Source organism: Oryctolagus cuniculus, chromosome 6 (genome assembly GCF_051225735.1).
Source record: "Oryctolagus cuniculus isolate XC-2025 breed Fujian yellow rabbit chromosome 6, ASM5122573v1, whole genome shotgun sequence".
In the NCBI taxonomy this organism is placed as follows: Eukaryota; Metazoa; Chordata; class Mammalia; order Lagomorpha; family Leporidae; genus Oryctolagus; species Oryctolagus cuniculus.
Window position 1 is genome coordinate 15621339 of NC_142872.1, and position 17287 is coordinate 15638625.

Sequence of the window (17287 nt, forward strand, 5' to 3'; positions counted from 1 at the left end):
AGCAGTGGCTTAACACCCAGCACCACAGTGCCAACACATGAGTACTTGAAAAAAAGAAAACAGAGAAATCTGACATTGATATATTTCTCTTCATCCTTAGGTTAAAGCAATGAAAAGAAAGCAAGTATTCTGTTGGCCCAACTTTGAGGAGTGTGGCCATTTGGGGAGTGAACCAGTGGATGGAAGATCTCTCTCTGTGTCACTCCCTCTATTTCTCTGTAACTCTGCCTTTCAAATAAATAAACAAATATTTTAAAAATTAATGAGAAATTTATTTGATGTGTTTTCATTTTTAAAAGATTGATTTATTTATTTGAAAGACAGATAAATAGATTTCCATGTGCTGGTTCAATTCCCAAATGCCCACAACAGCCAGAGCTGGGCCACACCAAAGCCAGGAGCCTGTAACTCCATCTAGCCTCTGAGGTGGGTGGTAGGAACCCCAACACGTTAGCAGGAAGCTGCGTTGGAAGATTCAGAGTACCCAGGTCTCGAACCAAGCCCTCCAATATGGGATGTGGACAACCCCAGGAGCGGCTTAACCCACTGTGTCACAACACCTGGACACGGAGCCTTCATAAGGAAATAAGACCCACAAAACAAGGACGTTTGTGTAGGTCTCCGCTTAGGTTTGAAGATGGTAGCGTTGTGGAGAAATACAACTGGAGGACGCGATGGTAATGAACAAGCCCTACACTTTCAGATTCTTCTGTGTCCTTGTATGTTCAGAGATGGACAGTTCTTTCCTCCAGGTCCAGGGAGACACCTCTTACCTGGGAGCCTTCCAACCTGCTTCAGGGGAAGGTCAGAAAACCCTTTCTAGTGGCAGTCATTTGGCCCAGGTGTTAAGTCATGGCTTGGGGCATCTGGATCCCACGCCGGAGTTCCTGGGTTCAATACTTGGCTCATTCTCCCGAGTCCGGCTTCCTACTAATGCAGACCTTAGGAGGCAGCAGTGACTGTTCAAGCAACTGGGTTCCTGCCCCCAAAGTGGGAGGCCTGCATTGAGTTCATGGCTCCTGGGTTCAGCCCCTGTAAGATGTTTGGGCATGTAGGAAGTGAGCTGGTGGATGGCAGTTTTCTATCTTTGTCGCTTTCCCTTTGTCTCTCAAATGATATTTAAAAATAATAATAATTTTATGGCTAGTGTTGTGCTGTAGCAGGTAAAACCACTGCCCGAGATGCCAGCATCTAATAAGGGCACTGGTTTGTGTCCCAGCTACTCCACTTCTGATCCAGTTCCCTGATAATAGCTTGGGAAAAGCAGTGGAAGGTGGCCTGAGTGTGGGAGACCCAGAAGAAGCTCCTGGCTCCTGGCTTCAGCCAGGCTCAGCCCCGGCTGTTGTGGCCATTTGGGGAGTGCACTAGTAGTGGATAGAAGATCTCAGTCTCTCTCTATCCCTCCGTGTCAATCTGTAACTCTGACATTCAAATAAATAAATACATCTTTAACATAATAATAATTAAAAAAAAAAATAAATCCTTTCTGGGTTTTCTCAACTTTTTCCAGGGAGAAGAACTGGGGAAGCGGAGACTGACTTCCCTGCTCTGTCATTTTCTCAAATTCCTGTAGCTTAAAATACGCAGTGGGCCAAGGTGCTACAGTTCGGGGTAGCATGTTGGGAAGCTGTGTGCACTGCAGAAAAAAATTCGGCCTCATCGGGAAATCACGCCCTGTCTGGAGCAGCACCCCTTCCTGTTATCCGATTTGAGGCTGTCATTGTGTTTGAGCTATTTTACAACTATTAGACATGCAAATTCTGCCTTGTCTGGTAGAGGTTCGGCCAACTTCCCTCCACCCCTGAAAATACTAGTTTTGTTCCATTTGCACACTCATTTCAGTATTCATGATCTTTAAATGTGTCTCTTCAGAGTCTCTCAAACTGGTGATGACATCTGCTGGGTTCCCGCTTTGATTAATGACTACAATCCATTCTTTAACACGTGCTCATTTTTATATCTGGATGAGGGTCATGGTTCCACGTGTCTTTCGCAAATTACCTTTTAACATCATTCTTCCTAACATTTTTGCTCATCATTGTATCCGAGGCCTTTGGATAGTTCTTTTTATTTTCAGATGGGGTGATAATGTTTCTTGAATTCAGCATTTGATGAGCCTACCTAGTTTTAGATGCAAGATGAGCTGTAATATTTGGAATTGGGATGCCTCAGCCAGTATTGTATACCGGTATTTCTCAGAAAACAGTGACGATGGAAAAAAGGCGGAAGACCCCTGGAGTTCATCCAGACTTCTCCATCACCAAAGCTCAGAGAAATGCAGAGATTTTGAGGTTGCACAGACTTTGAGTAGAAATGGAACTGGATAGCCCTAGGGTTTGGGTATGATCTGTCCCTGCCAAAACTCAAGTTGAAATTTAATTACTAAATGTGGGCCGGTGCCACGGCTCACTAGCTAATCCTCCGCCTTGCGGCGCCGGCACACCGGGTTCTAGTCCCGGTCGGGGTGCCGGATTCTGTCCCGGTTGCCCCTCTTCCAGGCCAGCTCTCTGCTGTGGCCAGGGAGTGCAGTGGAGGATGGCCCAAGTGCTTGGGCCCTGCACTCCATGGGAGACCAGAGTAAGTACCTGGCTCTTGCCATCGGATCAGCGCGGTGTACCGGCCACAGCGCGCCGGCCGTGGCGGCCATTGGAGGGTGAACCAACGGCAAAGGAAGACCTTTCTCTCTGTCTCTCTCTCTCACTGTCCACTCTGCCTGTCAAAAAAAAAAAAAAAAAAAAAAGAAAAAAAAAAAAGAAAGAAAGAAATTGAAGCAATGGAAAAAGAGACTAAGACAGGTAGGAATTGCAGTCTAGCTAGTTCCAGACCCCCAGAGCCTTTATCACTATGATAAATCTCTTCCTGAAGTGGAACTAAGAATATGATCTGAAAATTATGCTAAGAAATGACACCTTGTGTCACTCCCAGCAGGCCCTGCGGCTGGCTTCCTCTCCCTCAGTGAATGGAATGGATAACAGAGGGAATGACACCCCTGCTGTGTCCCAATGGTGAGCCAGTCAGCATTTGTTCCCACAAGGCACAAGCACACACTTGCCATAAATACTCCATAAAATTGAGTTGAATGGAATTGACTGGGCAGGGATTAGCACTGATGACCGGAAGCAGGGCTGATTTTAAGCAGGGTCTTCTTTAACAGTGGAGTTTGCAAGACAGAAGGTGTCCTTTCCAAGTTCTCTGGCAATCAGAAATTCCAAACATAACCCAACGGGGTTTAGTTTACCATCTAGATCAGTTGTTGCAACTCAATAGCCGGACCTACTTTGTCTTAGAAATCACTCTACATTCCTGTTTCCATAGGAATATTATCACAAACCCTTTTGAATGAGCGACTGCAAATTTACTTTTTTTCTTTTTCTTTCTTTCTTTCTTTTTTTTTTTTTTTTTTTATTTGAGAGGCAGAGAGAAACAGGAAGAGAGCATGCTCTCATCTGCTGGTTCATTCCCCAAATGTTTGCAACGGTTCAGGCTGGGCTGGGGCTGGAGCCAGGAGCCGGGAATTCAATTCAGCAGGCCAGGAATTCAGCTACTTGAAGCATCACCACCGTCTCCCAGGGCCTGCACGGGCAGGACAAAGCTGGAGGTGGGAGTGAACCGCAGGTGCTCCCCCAGCACTGCCTATTTTAGGATTTCAGTGGTTGCATATGTATTAGTTCCTGCTTCCGACCTCAGCAAAATACTCCCAGCTCAATCTTTACTACTGGCGGGCGGATGACACAGGGCGAGATTAGCCAAGGTGCCGTACAGTGCAGATGCCCGAGAGCTCTTTCAGCCGTGTGCTAACAATATTTTGATATACTCTGATGTTCTCCCCCTAGCTGTTTCCTTCGCTGCCTGAGCTGTTTGGTCAGGTCTGAGCCGCTGCTGATGGAGCTCTTCTGGCGGATTGCCCGGGGTGGAGTGCGGGGAGCAGCTCTCCTGTAGATTGCGCCTCTCTCCAGGAGTTGCCTGCCTGCAGTATAATGGGCAACATTGAAAGCGGCAAGGCGTTCGGTCGACAAGGTCAGAGTGCCTTTCATTCCTGCAATAATCAGCCAGTGCAGCTCTTCCTCAGACCTGGGGAGAGAGAAGATAGAGGTCAGAAGAGCAATTACATTTCACATTGACTCCAGAAAAGGCTTGGATCACAAGACTGAAAAGCAAAACGGATTCTAGCCCCGTTCTTATCCGTTCCCTTTCTGGTCATCTTTGTTATTAACACTGCCCTGAAACCATAACAAGTTTTAGCTTGATGACGCGAAAAACACATTTTCTGCCTGCAGATGAAATCTTTCTTCTTCGACATTTAGCACTGTCAGCAAATTGCAAATGAGCCGCAGGAGCTATAAGCAGAGACAGTAAGCAAAGGCCATTAATTATGTTTTTAAAAAATGTTAACCCTAGCAGACTATATAACAAGCAATTGTGCTAATTTCAATCTGTAATCAGTCCCTACATTAGCATAACTTTATTTATTTAGCAGTAAGGCAACAATTTAGAGAATATAATTTAGTTGGAAATGTCAGTAATTTTGCAATGGCAGATTGCTGTTACAAAGCTACCTCTAGTTGACCTTACAGCTGCCAGGACTAATTACTTTAATTGCATTAATTGCACTGACCATTCTGGTGTTTAATGTAGTCGCTGTTAGTCTTGAAGCACCAAGCAAGTCGGCTTTCTGAATTCTTGGTAAACCAGGCCAGTGCTCCCTTGTAAATCTTTTTTGATTCTTTTCTGCATTTTGAAAAGCCCTATACTTCACAGATTATCAGTGTTCCCATTGAGGTTATGAATTTGGAGGCAAGCCCTTGAAAGGAAAAAGAAAGTCTGTGTTTCCTAAATGGTTCACTAATGACAAAGAAATGTTTAAGAAATGGTTGTGGCAGTTTTGGCAGTAAATTAAAGCTCCCTCATTACACGTCTTGCAATGAAAGCCTATTAAAAGAAAATCTATGTTCTTGTTTCCAACTTACAGACGGAACACATAGCTTTCCCTAGGATTTGACTCTGCACAAACGGAAATACACAGCTAGATCCTAACTCAAGACCCAAGATCTTGTGCATCTATAAAATAGATCTTTTCTCCTGGTGAGGAATGTTCCACAGGACGTTTAATAAATAATTTGCTGCCAGGAATCCATCTATTAGCCGAAATGAATTTCACGTGGCATACCCATCCTTCCACAGGAAACTGTGCAACGTCGAAAGACTCCATCCACCCAGTTCATCTGCAGCTCCCAGCAGGCACAGCCTGTCCTCGCTTCTTCCAGATGGCCACCTCATTTCTGGCTGAGCCCTTCAGGTTCTTCTCTGTTTTAAATCTATTTGAAAAGCACAAAGAGACAGACGCACAGAGCGGGAGATGTTCCATCCACTGGTTGACTTCCCAAATACTTAAAACAGCTGGGGTTGGGACAGGCCAAAGCTAGGAGCCCGCAACTCCATCCAGGTGGTGTGCATGGCAGGGACCCGAGTACTTGAAGCTTCCACCGTTACCTGCCAGGGTGCCCATTAACAGGAAGTGGAGTAGCTCAGACTCGAACCCAGGCGCTCCTGTATAGGATACCAAGCAGCAGCTGAACCCTCTGTGCCACAACGCCTGACCCTGCATCAAGTCTCGGTGATGTTCTTGTACCTGTGAGGATCACGGTTCCAGCCCTGGTATTTGGATCCAGAACCTCTGAGCCAGACCTCCGTGCTTGATTGTTTCAGAACTGGGTCAAGTTCTTCCTCTAAGGTCATAAAGAGTTGGTCAAACGGGCCTTTTGCTTTGCCAGTAGCTCCCAGCCCACTACCTGTGGTTCCCCACACACACGCCTTACTTTGGCAACGTCTGTCTCTCCGGTGAGGCACCTGAATGAGGATGCTCTTTCCACTCCAAATGTCGGCAGTATTTCTTCACCCGCAATTCTACTGAGGTCTAAACTCTCAGCCCCGTGTAGGAGCTCCTTGGGAAGGCTTTGTAACCTCCAGTCAGCTCTGGGAGCATCATACTGCTTTCTATATTAGCATTAACACCTGCAAACGAAGCCACTAATAATCCAGACGCTTTGCTTCTGTATGGGATGGAGGGTGGAATAAACAGACATGAAGTTAGCTTAGGTGAGCCGCAACTCTTGCATCTATGCATCGTGATGCTGTCTCTTTAACTGTTGGTCTGATACACCACCTTCCCAGGATGCCTCTGGTGCATCTGGGACCAGGACACAGGCTCAGACCCCACCCTGTTTGCATATCAGATTGGAGTACCAACTCCCCCCCCCCCCCCCTTCCTTATAAAAGGAGGTGGAAGGCGGAGAGAGCTCTTCCACGACGGACCAGGCTTGGAAATCCTGCTCTGTTTCCTCTCTTTCCGCCCTGGACTGGTCAACTGGTCACTGGTGGATGTCTCCTGCTCTGCTTCTCGGCTGCACTTGGACAGATCTTCCTAATGACAGGTACTGTGTTTGGTTTTTCTTTTCTCTCTCTCGGTTATGGGCAAGTCTGGTGCGCTCAGGATGGGATTTCTCTGGGTGGAACGGCCTTGCTCGCAGGTCAGGGTACATGACTTCCCTCAATGTCAGCTAAACGCTGTTCCTGTTTGTACCTAGAACCAGTCTCGGCTCTGTATTTCTGTGCCCGCGAAAAGAACCTAAATGTGTCCACTGCCTGGGACACTAAAGCCCAAGGTTAACTGGTCGATTTCATGCAAAATACAAAGATGTTCCCGAAAGTGTTAGTTCCTTCAGGATCATCCACTGGAACTTGCAATTACAACAGCTCCCTTACCCTAGGGGCCTATGCTTCAGGACGTCAGTGGGTGCCTGAAGCCAATTGTGGCATGGAACCCTTAGCATACTGTTTTTGCCCAAATCCTAAATATCCTAAATATGTCCGATTTTTTCCTGCACATCCATACCTAAAATACAGATTAATTGATAAATTAGGTGCAGTAAGAGATCAACACAACAATTACAGGCTGCTTATAAGAGTATAGTGTAATAAAAGTTCTTTAAGACGTGAGTTGGTTATTTCTGGAATTTTCCATGTAGTGTCTTCAGAGTGCAGCTGACTGTAGGTAATTGAAGCTGTGGAAAGTGAAGCGGTAGCTAAGGGGAGGGGGTACAGTGCACGGTAACCACAAAAGGAGAAGATGCATGGCTCTGTTTTTTTTTTTTTAAAGATTTATTTATTGATTTGAAAATCTGAGTTACACAGAGGAGATGCAGAGAGAGAAAGAGAGAGAGAGAGGTTTTGCATCTGCTGGTTCACTCCTCTCATGGCTGCAATGGCTAGAGCTGCGCTGATCCAAAGCCAGGAGTTTCTTCCAGGTCTCCCACATGTGTGCAGGGACCCAAGGACTTGGGCCATCTTCTACTGCTTTCCCAGGCCATAGCAGGGAGCTGGAGCGGAAGTGGAGCAGCTGGGACTAGAACTGGTGCCCATACGGGATGCTGGCACTGCAGGTGGTGGCTTTACCCGATACCCCGCAGCGCCGGCCCAGATACAGGGCTCTTAAAAACATTAACTCATCTGTAGGTCTTCGTCAGATGTGGGACCCTCGTGCTACACGTTCTGGCAGGCAGTAAACTCTGTGCACCTGGACTTTGTCGAAGCTTCCTCCACGGCCCCTCTACGCCCAGCTATTTCCCAGGATGCAGCCCGTGCTTTGGGCAAACCTGGGATTACACGGGGTCTGGAACACGGTGTGACTCGCCGTCTCCACCACTCCTGGCGCTCCTGGGGTGGTTCTGCCCCCAGACGGCCATCTCGGATCCTGTTTGCTGTGCACTCCACAAAAGATGTTAGAATCCTTTCGTTCTCTTTGCCGGCGTCCAGCACACATGGGAAGCTTTCCAAGGCCTTTGCCATGGGTGACTCTGGTCCATTCTCAGTCCCTCCCTGCCCTACGCTTGTCTCTCTGTGGCCTCTGCACTGCCTGGCTCAGGGCGGCATCCGCTCTCCCATGGATTATCCCAGGAACTGCCCAGCTCTGGCTTCTGGTCACCTGGCTCCAAACCTCCACTCTGCTGCAGCCACCCAGGGAGACATCTTCCATGCGGGACTCACTCTGGGGCTCCCTGTCTGACAAAAAACACTCATTGTCTTCAGTCCATCTGCCCACTCTGTACGCCCTAGTAAAAGTCACTCCTTTCTTTTCAGCACAGTTGAGTTTATTTTTGACTTTATGATGCCAGTCTTCCAGGCTTGGTCTGCTGCATTGCTTTTGTTCTTGGCTGCAAGTTCTTTGATCTTACTACATGCTCTGAAAAAAAATCTCAGCAAAAAAAGGGAGCGTTCCCTAAGCCACCAAATTGATTTCTTTAGTTTTTCTTCCATATCCAGGTCATTTTTTTGTATGGTTTGAATTTATTTTTCTCCTCCTTCTGGACCTCTCCTGTAGTCTTTTAGAAAGCCCTCCACTCTGGGAGCAAACACATTGTCTTTGAACTTTGTAAAATTTGCTTTGCCATAGTCAAGGACACACATCACATAGCGCCAGGCATTCCTGTCCTCTGTTCCCGTGAATTTTAAGAACTTTTCCCATCCTCCCTAGGGCTCTCGCTGCTTTGTTCCACACTTGCTCTTAAAGATCAGAATCAAGTCGAGAGCAACCATGTCCTCCAAAGTCCAAGGCGACAGGCGACATCTCTTTACTTGCCCCAGGGTTCTCTGTTGCCTGAGGTGAGAGGTGTCCCAAATCCTACACCACTTAGCTAAGTGCTGGGGGCTGTCACATGCCACACTGGCTGCTCCGCACAGGCAGTAGCTAAGAGTGCCAGAGACGCAAGAGAGATTACCCAGCTTCCTCACACCAGAGCAAATGCCACTGGTCGAGCTGAATGTCACCACCTTCTGTGGTCGCCTGTGCCCAGAGGAATTCCCGGGAGGTGCTGAGTGGGAGATGAAACGAGGGAACCAACATGGGCGAAACAGGAATCAAGGAAGGGCCGGGTGGGCAGGTGGCGACGGAGACCTATTTGTGTTGGGCATTTGCACATCCCTGTCATTCCCTCCTCTCAACACGAGGGTGACCCATGAAGAAGCTGAGCGCTACTGGACATGAAGGAGACGTAAGTGGACTTCTTGAGGTCGCAGAATCAAGGGATGCATAAGCCAAGGACTACACGGGTATTGGCGGATGAGAATTAGGATGGCAAGCAAAACAAAACAATAGCAGAAAGCATCCATAAGGCAGGCATCTCAGTTATGTGAATTACAAAAGGAATGACGGTAGGAAGGAGATACACACACAGCCTAAGACCAAGGACAAGGAAATTCAAGAGAATAGTTATTTTGTTGGCCATGACACCCTTGCAGGGTCGGCACTGTGGCGTAGAAGGTTAAGCCTCTGCCTGCAGTTCTGGCTTCCTATATGGGCACTTATTCGAGCCCTGGCTGCTCTACTTCCCATTCAGCTGCCTGCTGGTCTGCCTGGGAAAGCAGCAGAAAATGGCCCAAGAGTTTGGGCTCCTGCACCCATATGGGAGACCTGGAGGAAGCTCCTGGCTTTGGCTTGGCCCAGCCTTGGCTGTTGCACCCATTTGGGGTATGAACCAGTGGATGGAAGATTTCTCTCTCTGTCTCTTCCCCTCTCTTGGTAACTCTTTGTATTTTAAAGATTTGTTTCTTTATTTAAAAGGCAGAGTTCCAGATAGGCAGAGCCAGAGAGAGAGAGAGGTCTTCCATTTGCTGGTTCACTTCCTAGATGGCTGCAACAGCTGGAGTTGCACCAATCTGAAGCCAGGAGCCAGAAGCTTCTTCTAGGTCTCCCAAGTGGGTGCAGGGACCCAAAAACTTGGGCCATCTTTACTGCTTTCCCAGGCCATAGCAGAGAGCTGGATCAGAAGTAGAGCAGCCGGGACACGAACTGGAACCCATATGGGATGCCGCCAGCACTGCAAACGGCGGCTTTATCCCCTACACAATAGCACTGGCCCCAGAACTCTGACTTTCAAACAAATAAAAAATTTTAAAGTACCCTTTATTTGAATATCCTTGCTAGGCACAGTGTATTATACATTTTAAAATTGTGCATGACCATTGTGGCCAACTGGGGTTTGAACCGGCAGATGGAAGACCGACCTCTCTTGGTCTCTCCATCTCTTTTTGTAGCTCTGACTTTCAAATAAATCTTTTAGGAAATTTCCAAAGTACCCTCTATTTGAATATTGTTGTGAGGCATAATATTTTGTGTAGTTTTTAAAATTGTACAGATGAGTTATGGTGTCCTGGGTGACAATCGGATACATGCATACAATATGTAATGATCAAATTGGGGTAATTAGCCTTTCCTTGCTCAACATTTTTTGTTTTTTAGTACTGGGGAACTCCAAACTCCTCTCTTCTAGTTTTTTTTTTTATTATTTTAAAAAATCTATTTGAGAAGCAGACAGAATGACAGTTCCTATCTGCTGTTTCACACCCCAAACTACTGTAACAGCTTGGGCTGGGCTGGGGCTGAGCCAAGAACTGGAAATCCAATCCAGGTCTCTCGTGTTGGCAGACACTGAGTTCCTGGAGCCGCCACTGCTGCCTCCCAGAGTTGGCCTTGGCAGGAAGCTGTAATGGGGAGTCGGAGCTGGGCCTCTCACCCACATCTTACTACCCCTGTTCTCAACAACACCTGTAGTAAACTGTTGTGACCCCCAGATACCCTGCTGTGCTTTGGGCTAAGCAGAGTGTTTTGTGTTGTGTTTTCAGTTTTAAATTCTGGTGGTGAAATTCCTCAACAATGGATAGAAGAAATCACAGTTTGTGATCCTTAAAGGATCTGGCCTTGTTATTGCATTACTGTCTGCTGCACGTACAGGCACTACAAAGGGCTGCTCCTAAATGCTAATGGCAGTATTGGTTTGCACCTCTGCCTTTTATTTGTTAGTTTGTTTTTGGTAATGCTTTTTTTCCACACTGCCTCCTGCTCTCCTTTTCTGAGGTTTCTTAAGTGTGAGGTCAGAGGCAAGTACCAAAGCCAAGGTGACTAAGTGGGCATCGAGCCGGTTGCAGAGCCACAGGGCAGCCGTAAGTAATGGCATAGGTCTGCTAAGTCGGTGAACCCTATCTTTCCTAATTTCATCATCAGCTCACCACTGGAATCTGACAGTCAGTATGTTAAGTCGAATTCAAAGGCTCAAAAAAACCAAAAAGCAGGGAAAAAAATCCAATCTCAGAGTCAGGCGAAAATTTGTAGCTGCAGACTCCTTGTCTAAAGATTTCCTCTTTCAGTTGAGAACACTGATGATTTCCCGCCCTGAAATGACTAACCCAAAAGTTGCACATATTCAAAAAAGGCGCTAACTCTGCTTCCACCAGGAAGCGTGGGTCGGAGGACCCCTCACCCGTGTCCTTCCTGCCTGTGCTTGGCGACAGGTCACGTGGCTCTTGAGAACCCCGGCTTCCTTGGGAGGGCTTCTTGCGTGCGCCAAGAGCCATAAACGTGAGATGGAACAGCCTGTGTGTCGAGGTTCCGCTGCTGTCTGACAAGCAGATTGGTTTGGGACCAAAGCTCTTGGCCAGGTGCTCTGGCCCCTTAGTGGTGTGCGTGGAAGAGGCAGCGCGGAGCCCTTGTGGAGACCAAACAGGGCTGCCCTGGGTCCTGAGCCAGAGGAAACTGGCTGGGATGGCCCCAGTGATGTAAAGCAAGCAGCTGGAAGCAGGGAGAAGGGAGTAGTTACTTGTGGAGAACAGGAAGTAGACTTTCAGAGGACGCTGATAAAAGCAGACACAGGTGCTTTGCTCCTGAGTACTTTGATTTGCGCTGTGCTGCGGTATACATTTTTGTTAGCCATGTTAAAGTGTTCTAGAAACACTGTGGGGGTATGCATGAATAAATGAAGTCTTCATGAAATGTTTACATTATTTTATTTGGAAAAGGGGGACATCCAGAAACCTCCCCCAAAGTTCCCTTAGAAGAAAAAGCAGACGAAAAGGAGCTTCTGTCACGGCTTCGCTCTCTGCCTCCTTGTCGTGGCTGATTGTATCAAAATATTGGAACCCTTTGCAACAACATCAGAATTTGTCTTTGGGGTAAGTCTAGCATTTTAATTGGTGCATACATTAGATACATCTGAATTTTAAAGTGTGTGTTCTCACACCCTTATGTTCATCTATTATGACATTTTTCTGTTTTTATGGTAATTAGTCATTCATACGTTCTCTTCCCCACCAGGCTGGGTTCCTAGCAAGATCACCAAGTCGCTAAAGCCTGGGAGAGTCCCTGAAACACAGAAGGCGGTCAGCGGACTCTACCTGGGGATTCATAGTAGATTATATAATGTAGCTGTCTTGCGAGATGGCAAATGGATTAAATGAGATATCAACAAAAAAAAGTCCAACAATGAACTTGAATCATAATAGGAGCACTTGTTAGTTCTCTGTCCTCTTCTTTGAACCAGAGAAAAAAAATTCTTCAAGGCAGTGTAGAATACTACATGTCAGTTTTCATCTGAGAAAAACTTGTACTCTCTGTACAAGTTGGTTTGCTGTGAAGGGTAGTTACGTTCAGAAATTTAAGGACTAGGTGGGTGGGTGAGAACAGAAAAATTGACTCCCTTCCTACCAGTGCTTTGCAAGGAAATGGCTGGAGGAAAATGTTGGTCCCTCTCTTCGCGCCTTATCAGCTCCTGGAACTTCGCTGGATCTTGTGTTCATCCTCCATGAGCTGCCAAGCCATAGGCCCTGGCCGAGGCTGGGCCACTTATGGGGACAGCTAGGCAGCTGGGTGGCAAGGACTCCGTCTCTGTGACTTACGATACTGTGTAAATTCTTTGGGCCTGACATCTGAGCTGACCCCTGGGCCGCTGCCCAGAATGTGTGTCTTGTGAACAGACAGGCGCTTTCTCCTGAAGTTAGGGCGGCCCAGGAACACCTATTCCAGGAAGAAGGCATAGTGTGGATGCACGGGGGGTGGGAGGGCAACGTGCACCCCAGTGGGTTTTTGGGCTGTTAAGGACAAGCTATGACTTGGGGCTTGTGGGTGGAATGGTTCCCCTTATAGAGTACACATCAGATTTGTCAGACAACTGACAGGCAGGTTTAAAAATAACCCGGGTGCAGCACAAGCGAAAGAGACAGTAGCTAGCTGCTGAGCTGGTAGCAGCCTGGGCTGTTTTTGTGAAAGTGACCACCAGACTACACTGCGCTTCCTTTGTGGTTGATTTCGCCCAGATCACAGGCAGCTGCCGAAGAGTCAACAAGAGAGGTTCCCTTCTGAAAACAGTGCCTGCCATTTTCATGATTTCTCAACACATCTCGCTCTCTCCATCAGCCTTCTCATTTGTTTAAATTGCTAGTGAGAGGGCTTTTAAACATCCCATTGGTGATGCCTGCTTCTTCGAGCTGATCACTTAGAAGACACTGTGGGAACCCACCCATGAAGGCGTCCCTAACGCACACTCTCGCTCTGCCTCTGCCGCTGAGACATGAGTGTGAGTAGAACCGGCTCCAGTCGCTGGGGATTCCACTGCTACTCCCTTCAAAGGGATGCTGAACACCTGTCTGTGGACTTCGTCTCTTGCTGAACAAAACGTTCTACTCATCTACACGTCTTCTTTCCAAGAGACGGGGCATACTGGAAAGTCTGGTCCACACCGAAACCAGAGAGAATGAGTCTGAGAATCAGAGTCAGCTGTTGGCCCCAGGAGGCCGGATGCTCACACGTGACCTTGAGCAGTGAGTCCAGTTTTGGGCTCTGGAGTATCCAAGCTGAAGCATGATGTTTGAGCACACCGGACAGTAGTTCTTAGCGTTGACTGCAGCTCAGAAACATTAGGGGCCTAAGAAAAGAAAAGAGAATGGAAGCAGAGAGAGGAGAATGGATGGCCTACGATAAAATAAAATACTCAAACCATGCAACCAAGTTGACAGTGGAGTAATGAATGCTCTCTCCCATCTAAGCTTCAGTCTTCCAGTGGCCAACTCCCTGTCGCCTGGAATTGGAAGCTGGGTGCATGCCCCTCACTTGATACCTACAGTACCTTCTCCATGTGTGTTTAATAAGCTGCCCCGGCTTATTATTATAGTATTATTATATTATTTAAGATCTACTGACGGTGATGGCATGACAATTCTCCCAGGACCTCCCGGTGCAGGTTATACAGGCTTGGGAACTGGAAAACCCTTGTTACATGCATCAGTTAGGGCAAGGAGGTTTTTGCATGACTTACCAGGCAGTGTGTAAAACTCAACAACACAGACTTCTCATCCGGTTCTTCTGACAAATGTGCAGATCTGACTTTGCCAGGACTTGGCTGTCTGGCATCGGCCCCATATTTGAAAGCTTGGAGGGTTGAACAGCGAGGATACTGTAGCCTTCACCTCTTTGCTACTCCATAGCCTAAGAAGTTGATGGCTTCCTCTGGATCCACTCACACTTTATTCTTCCCACGGAAACCTGGTTTTGTTTAGGTTCCTAAGCTCCCCAGCACAGCCTAGGCAGCTCAGGGAGAGGTGAGCTCCCCAGAGCCCACGGTGAGCAGATTGACTGTGGGAGAAGAGTCTGGGCTGAGAAGTGAGCACGTGACCCGTTTCCAGTTGATGGAGAAGGTGCTGGCAGATTGGTGGGGAGCTTCTGAACCGTGAGAGCCAGTTGCCCCCTCCCCCACACCAGTCACCCTGTGACTGACCCGGCTGGGCTCTGATGGCAGAGTGCAATGTCGAGGCGGCCCCGGGCTCCTGGGGACTGACTGAGCCACAGCACCCAGCCCTGCTGAGTTCTTGCTGTGTCTGGACTTCCTGACATCCAAGCCGATAAATCCATCATGGAAGTACTTCTGCGCTGAGTTTTCTGTTACTTGAAGCTGAGGTCTACCTGAATAATCCATCTTCTTTAGTCCAAATCCCTCACTCCAGGTATCTTTTATTAACCTCTTGGCTATTGATCTTGTCTGTTTATTAGTCTTTCCCCCAATTTTATTGCCCCCCCATAACTCAGTGATTATTAATTCTCTATTTTTATTGTTTCTTCTGTGTCTGTTCTTGGCTCCTCACAAATAAGCATTTAGAAGTGTCAGAGAACATATATATTATTTGTAGCCTAGGTCTTGTTCACAGGAAAGAGAAACTTCACACACGGCTGAGTGGCGTGGAGAGGGTACGCCCAGATAGCTCCTTATTTTAGAAAGATAGGGGTGTCTGTAAAGAGATTGCAGTGTCTCCATTCTAGCTGCTACTAAAAAAAGGCCTATTTGAATCTTGATGCTAAAGTAACAAGAAATAAGTTATATTATATAGAATATTATGCTTGTTTCTTTATCTTGGCAAAGAGATTTTGTAAAGACTCGGGGAAAGGAAGGAAGGAAGGAATCAATTTTGTTCTGGTCTTTTGTCCCAGGGAGCTTTTTGCACGTAACTTCAGTTCAGTCTGACAACAAGCCTGCAACCGGGGTTATTTTTATCTCCGCTCTACAGTTGGGGCAACTGAAGCTTAAAGAAGTAATTTTCTCAAGGCCACTCGAGTGCATGTCTGAAGCAGATTCACCCCAAGGACTGGATGACCCCAAAGCTGTGTTTTCTCTGCAACACAAACATCACAAGCCCTTTATCTATCCCCCTGCTAAGTGTGTCTTTGCTGGGGAGGTGGCAGGTGTTGTCAGCAGGCAGCCTGAGGCTTTGGGCTGTTTGTGGCTCTGTCTGAGTAATTCCTGTGCCAGTCCTCCAATACTCGTAGACCAATGACCCTGCCTGGCTGTGCATCCCCTAGGAGATTGCAACACACACAGTCAGGCAACAGAGGGCTGGCTCCTATCACGTATTTCTCCGTTTTGATTCTCTTCCTGTCCGTGAATGGTCTGTGGTCACCACATACGAAATTATAGCCCTGGTTGCAGCTGCCATCCCGTTCTGTGAATCATTGCGATTTATTGAATTGTTCACACTCTACCCAGCATCCTGTTTCCGTGCTGCATGCTTTTCTCTGTGTGCTCTCAGATTGCCTGTGCCATCGCTCAGTGACACCTGCCACAGTGTCCCAGAGCACATGGTTGTAGCCCTCTTGGACACGTCAAGCCCAGAGGTGATGAACCCCCAGGAGCACACTGGGGCTGCTCCCCAATCAGGAGTGTTGCCCATCATGAAGTCAGAGTTCTGTCATAATATGGAGAAGCCTGGATGGGCGGAAGGAAAGAGGGGAGGGGGAGGGGGAGATCTGCATGGCTTGAACCAATAGGACTGCTGATTGGATTTTTAGCACTTCTGTCTACATAGAGATTGCTTTGCTTAATGTTGTCACTATCCATACTTCTGAGAAGTATATTCAGAGGATAATTGCCTAACAAGAGCCAAGGTCACTCCCAGGATACCGCTGCAGTTCTTTGGAGTCGCACGGGGCAGCAGATTCTTCTTACTGAGGAAGCTGTTCTGGCGATCTTTGATTTCTCCTGCATCTCCTTCACCTGCAGTGATACGACGGCAGAGGGAAGGAAGCACGCGGGGTTCTGTGTCTCCTGAGCGGGTCTGGGATGCTAGGAATTTTCGCGCCTGTGACTTCGCTTGTTTGCAACAAGCGTAATTATTATCCCTGTTGTTCATAGTTAAAGTGACAGAGGCCGAGAGAGTTTGGGTAATGTTCTCGAGAATCACCAGTGAGCGACTGAGAATGTGCTTGAACTTGGCCTGGGTCTGCAGGCCCTGCATATGTATTATCTCAGTTCATCTACCCACAACCCCTTCTTGAAACAGGCACGTGCTCTCGTTGTTCTAACGGCCAGGATTCTAAAGTCGAAGCGTCGGCAGGGTGGAGTCCCTTCAGAAGCCCCATGGAAGAATCCTTGCTTGGTTTGCAGCTTTCGGTGGCACCTGGCGTTCCTTGGCTCGCTGTAGCATCTCTCCATCCCAGTCTGCTCTGACTTCGTGCAGCCTTCTCTTCTGTGTCTCTGGGTGTCTTTGTCTTTGTTGGGGCATTTCCATTGGATTAAGGCCAGTCCCAACCCAGTATGATCTCATTCGGATTACTTCCTTCATTATATTGACCAGGATCCCTTTTTTCAAATTAGTTCACCTTTTGAGCTTCAGGGTAGACAGGAACTTTGGGGAATGCTACTCAGTGTACTGGAGGTTGGGAAATAGCTTGCTGAACCTCACTCAGCTGTGTGGCCTGAGGCGTTACTACGCCCGTGTTCCTTTGCTACCAACTCTTGTTCATGACAACATCAGATGCATCCCTTGCAGATTCACAGCCTAAAGTGGCAGGCTTTGTGTGGGGCTCAGGGACTTGTCAACAGCCTAGAGAAACAGTTTGTTAGAATGAATGTGGTTCCAAGTGAGGCTGCCTACCTAACAGGTGTAACAGTGAAGAAGTGACAAAAGTCACATCTCC

General features: G+C 47.6%; 2 long non-coding RNA genes across 2 annotated transcripts; one reads left to right on the forward strand and one right to left on the reverse strand.

Annotated features, from left to right (window-relative positions):
• Window positions 1-3428: 3428 nt before the first annotated feature.
• Window positions 3429-6208, reverse strand: LOC149126032 (uncharacterized). Its single transcript, XR_016234883.1, has 3 exons — window positions 5817-6208; window positions 5168-5726; window positions 3429-4071 (listed from the first exon to the last, which is right to left on the reverse strand). It is a non-coding gene; the product is annotated as an uncharacterized LOC149126032 (long non-coding RNA).
• Window positions 6209-6286: 78 nt separating this feature from the next.
• LOC149126033 (uncharacterized) lies at window positions 6287-14892 on the forward strand. The gene is made up of 3 exons (XR_016234884.1): window positions 6287-6431; window positions 11848-12000; window positions 12143-14892. It is a non-coding gene; the product is annotated as an uncharacterized LOC149126033 (long non-coding RNA).
• The last annotated feature ends 2395 nt before the right edge of the window (window positions 14893-17287 follow it).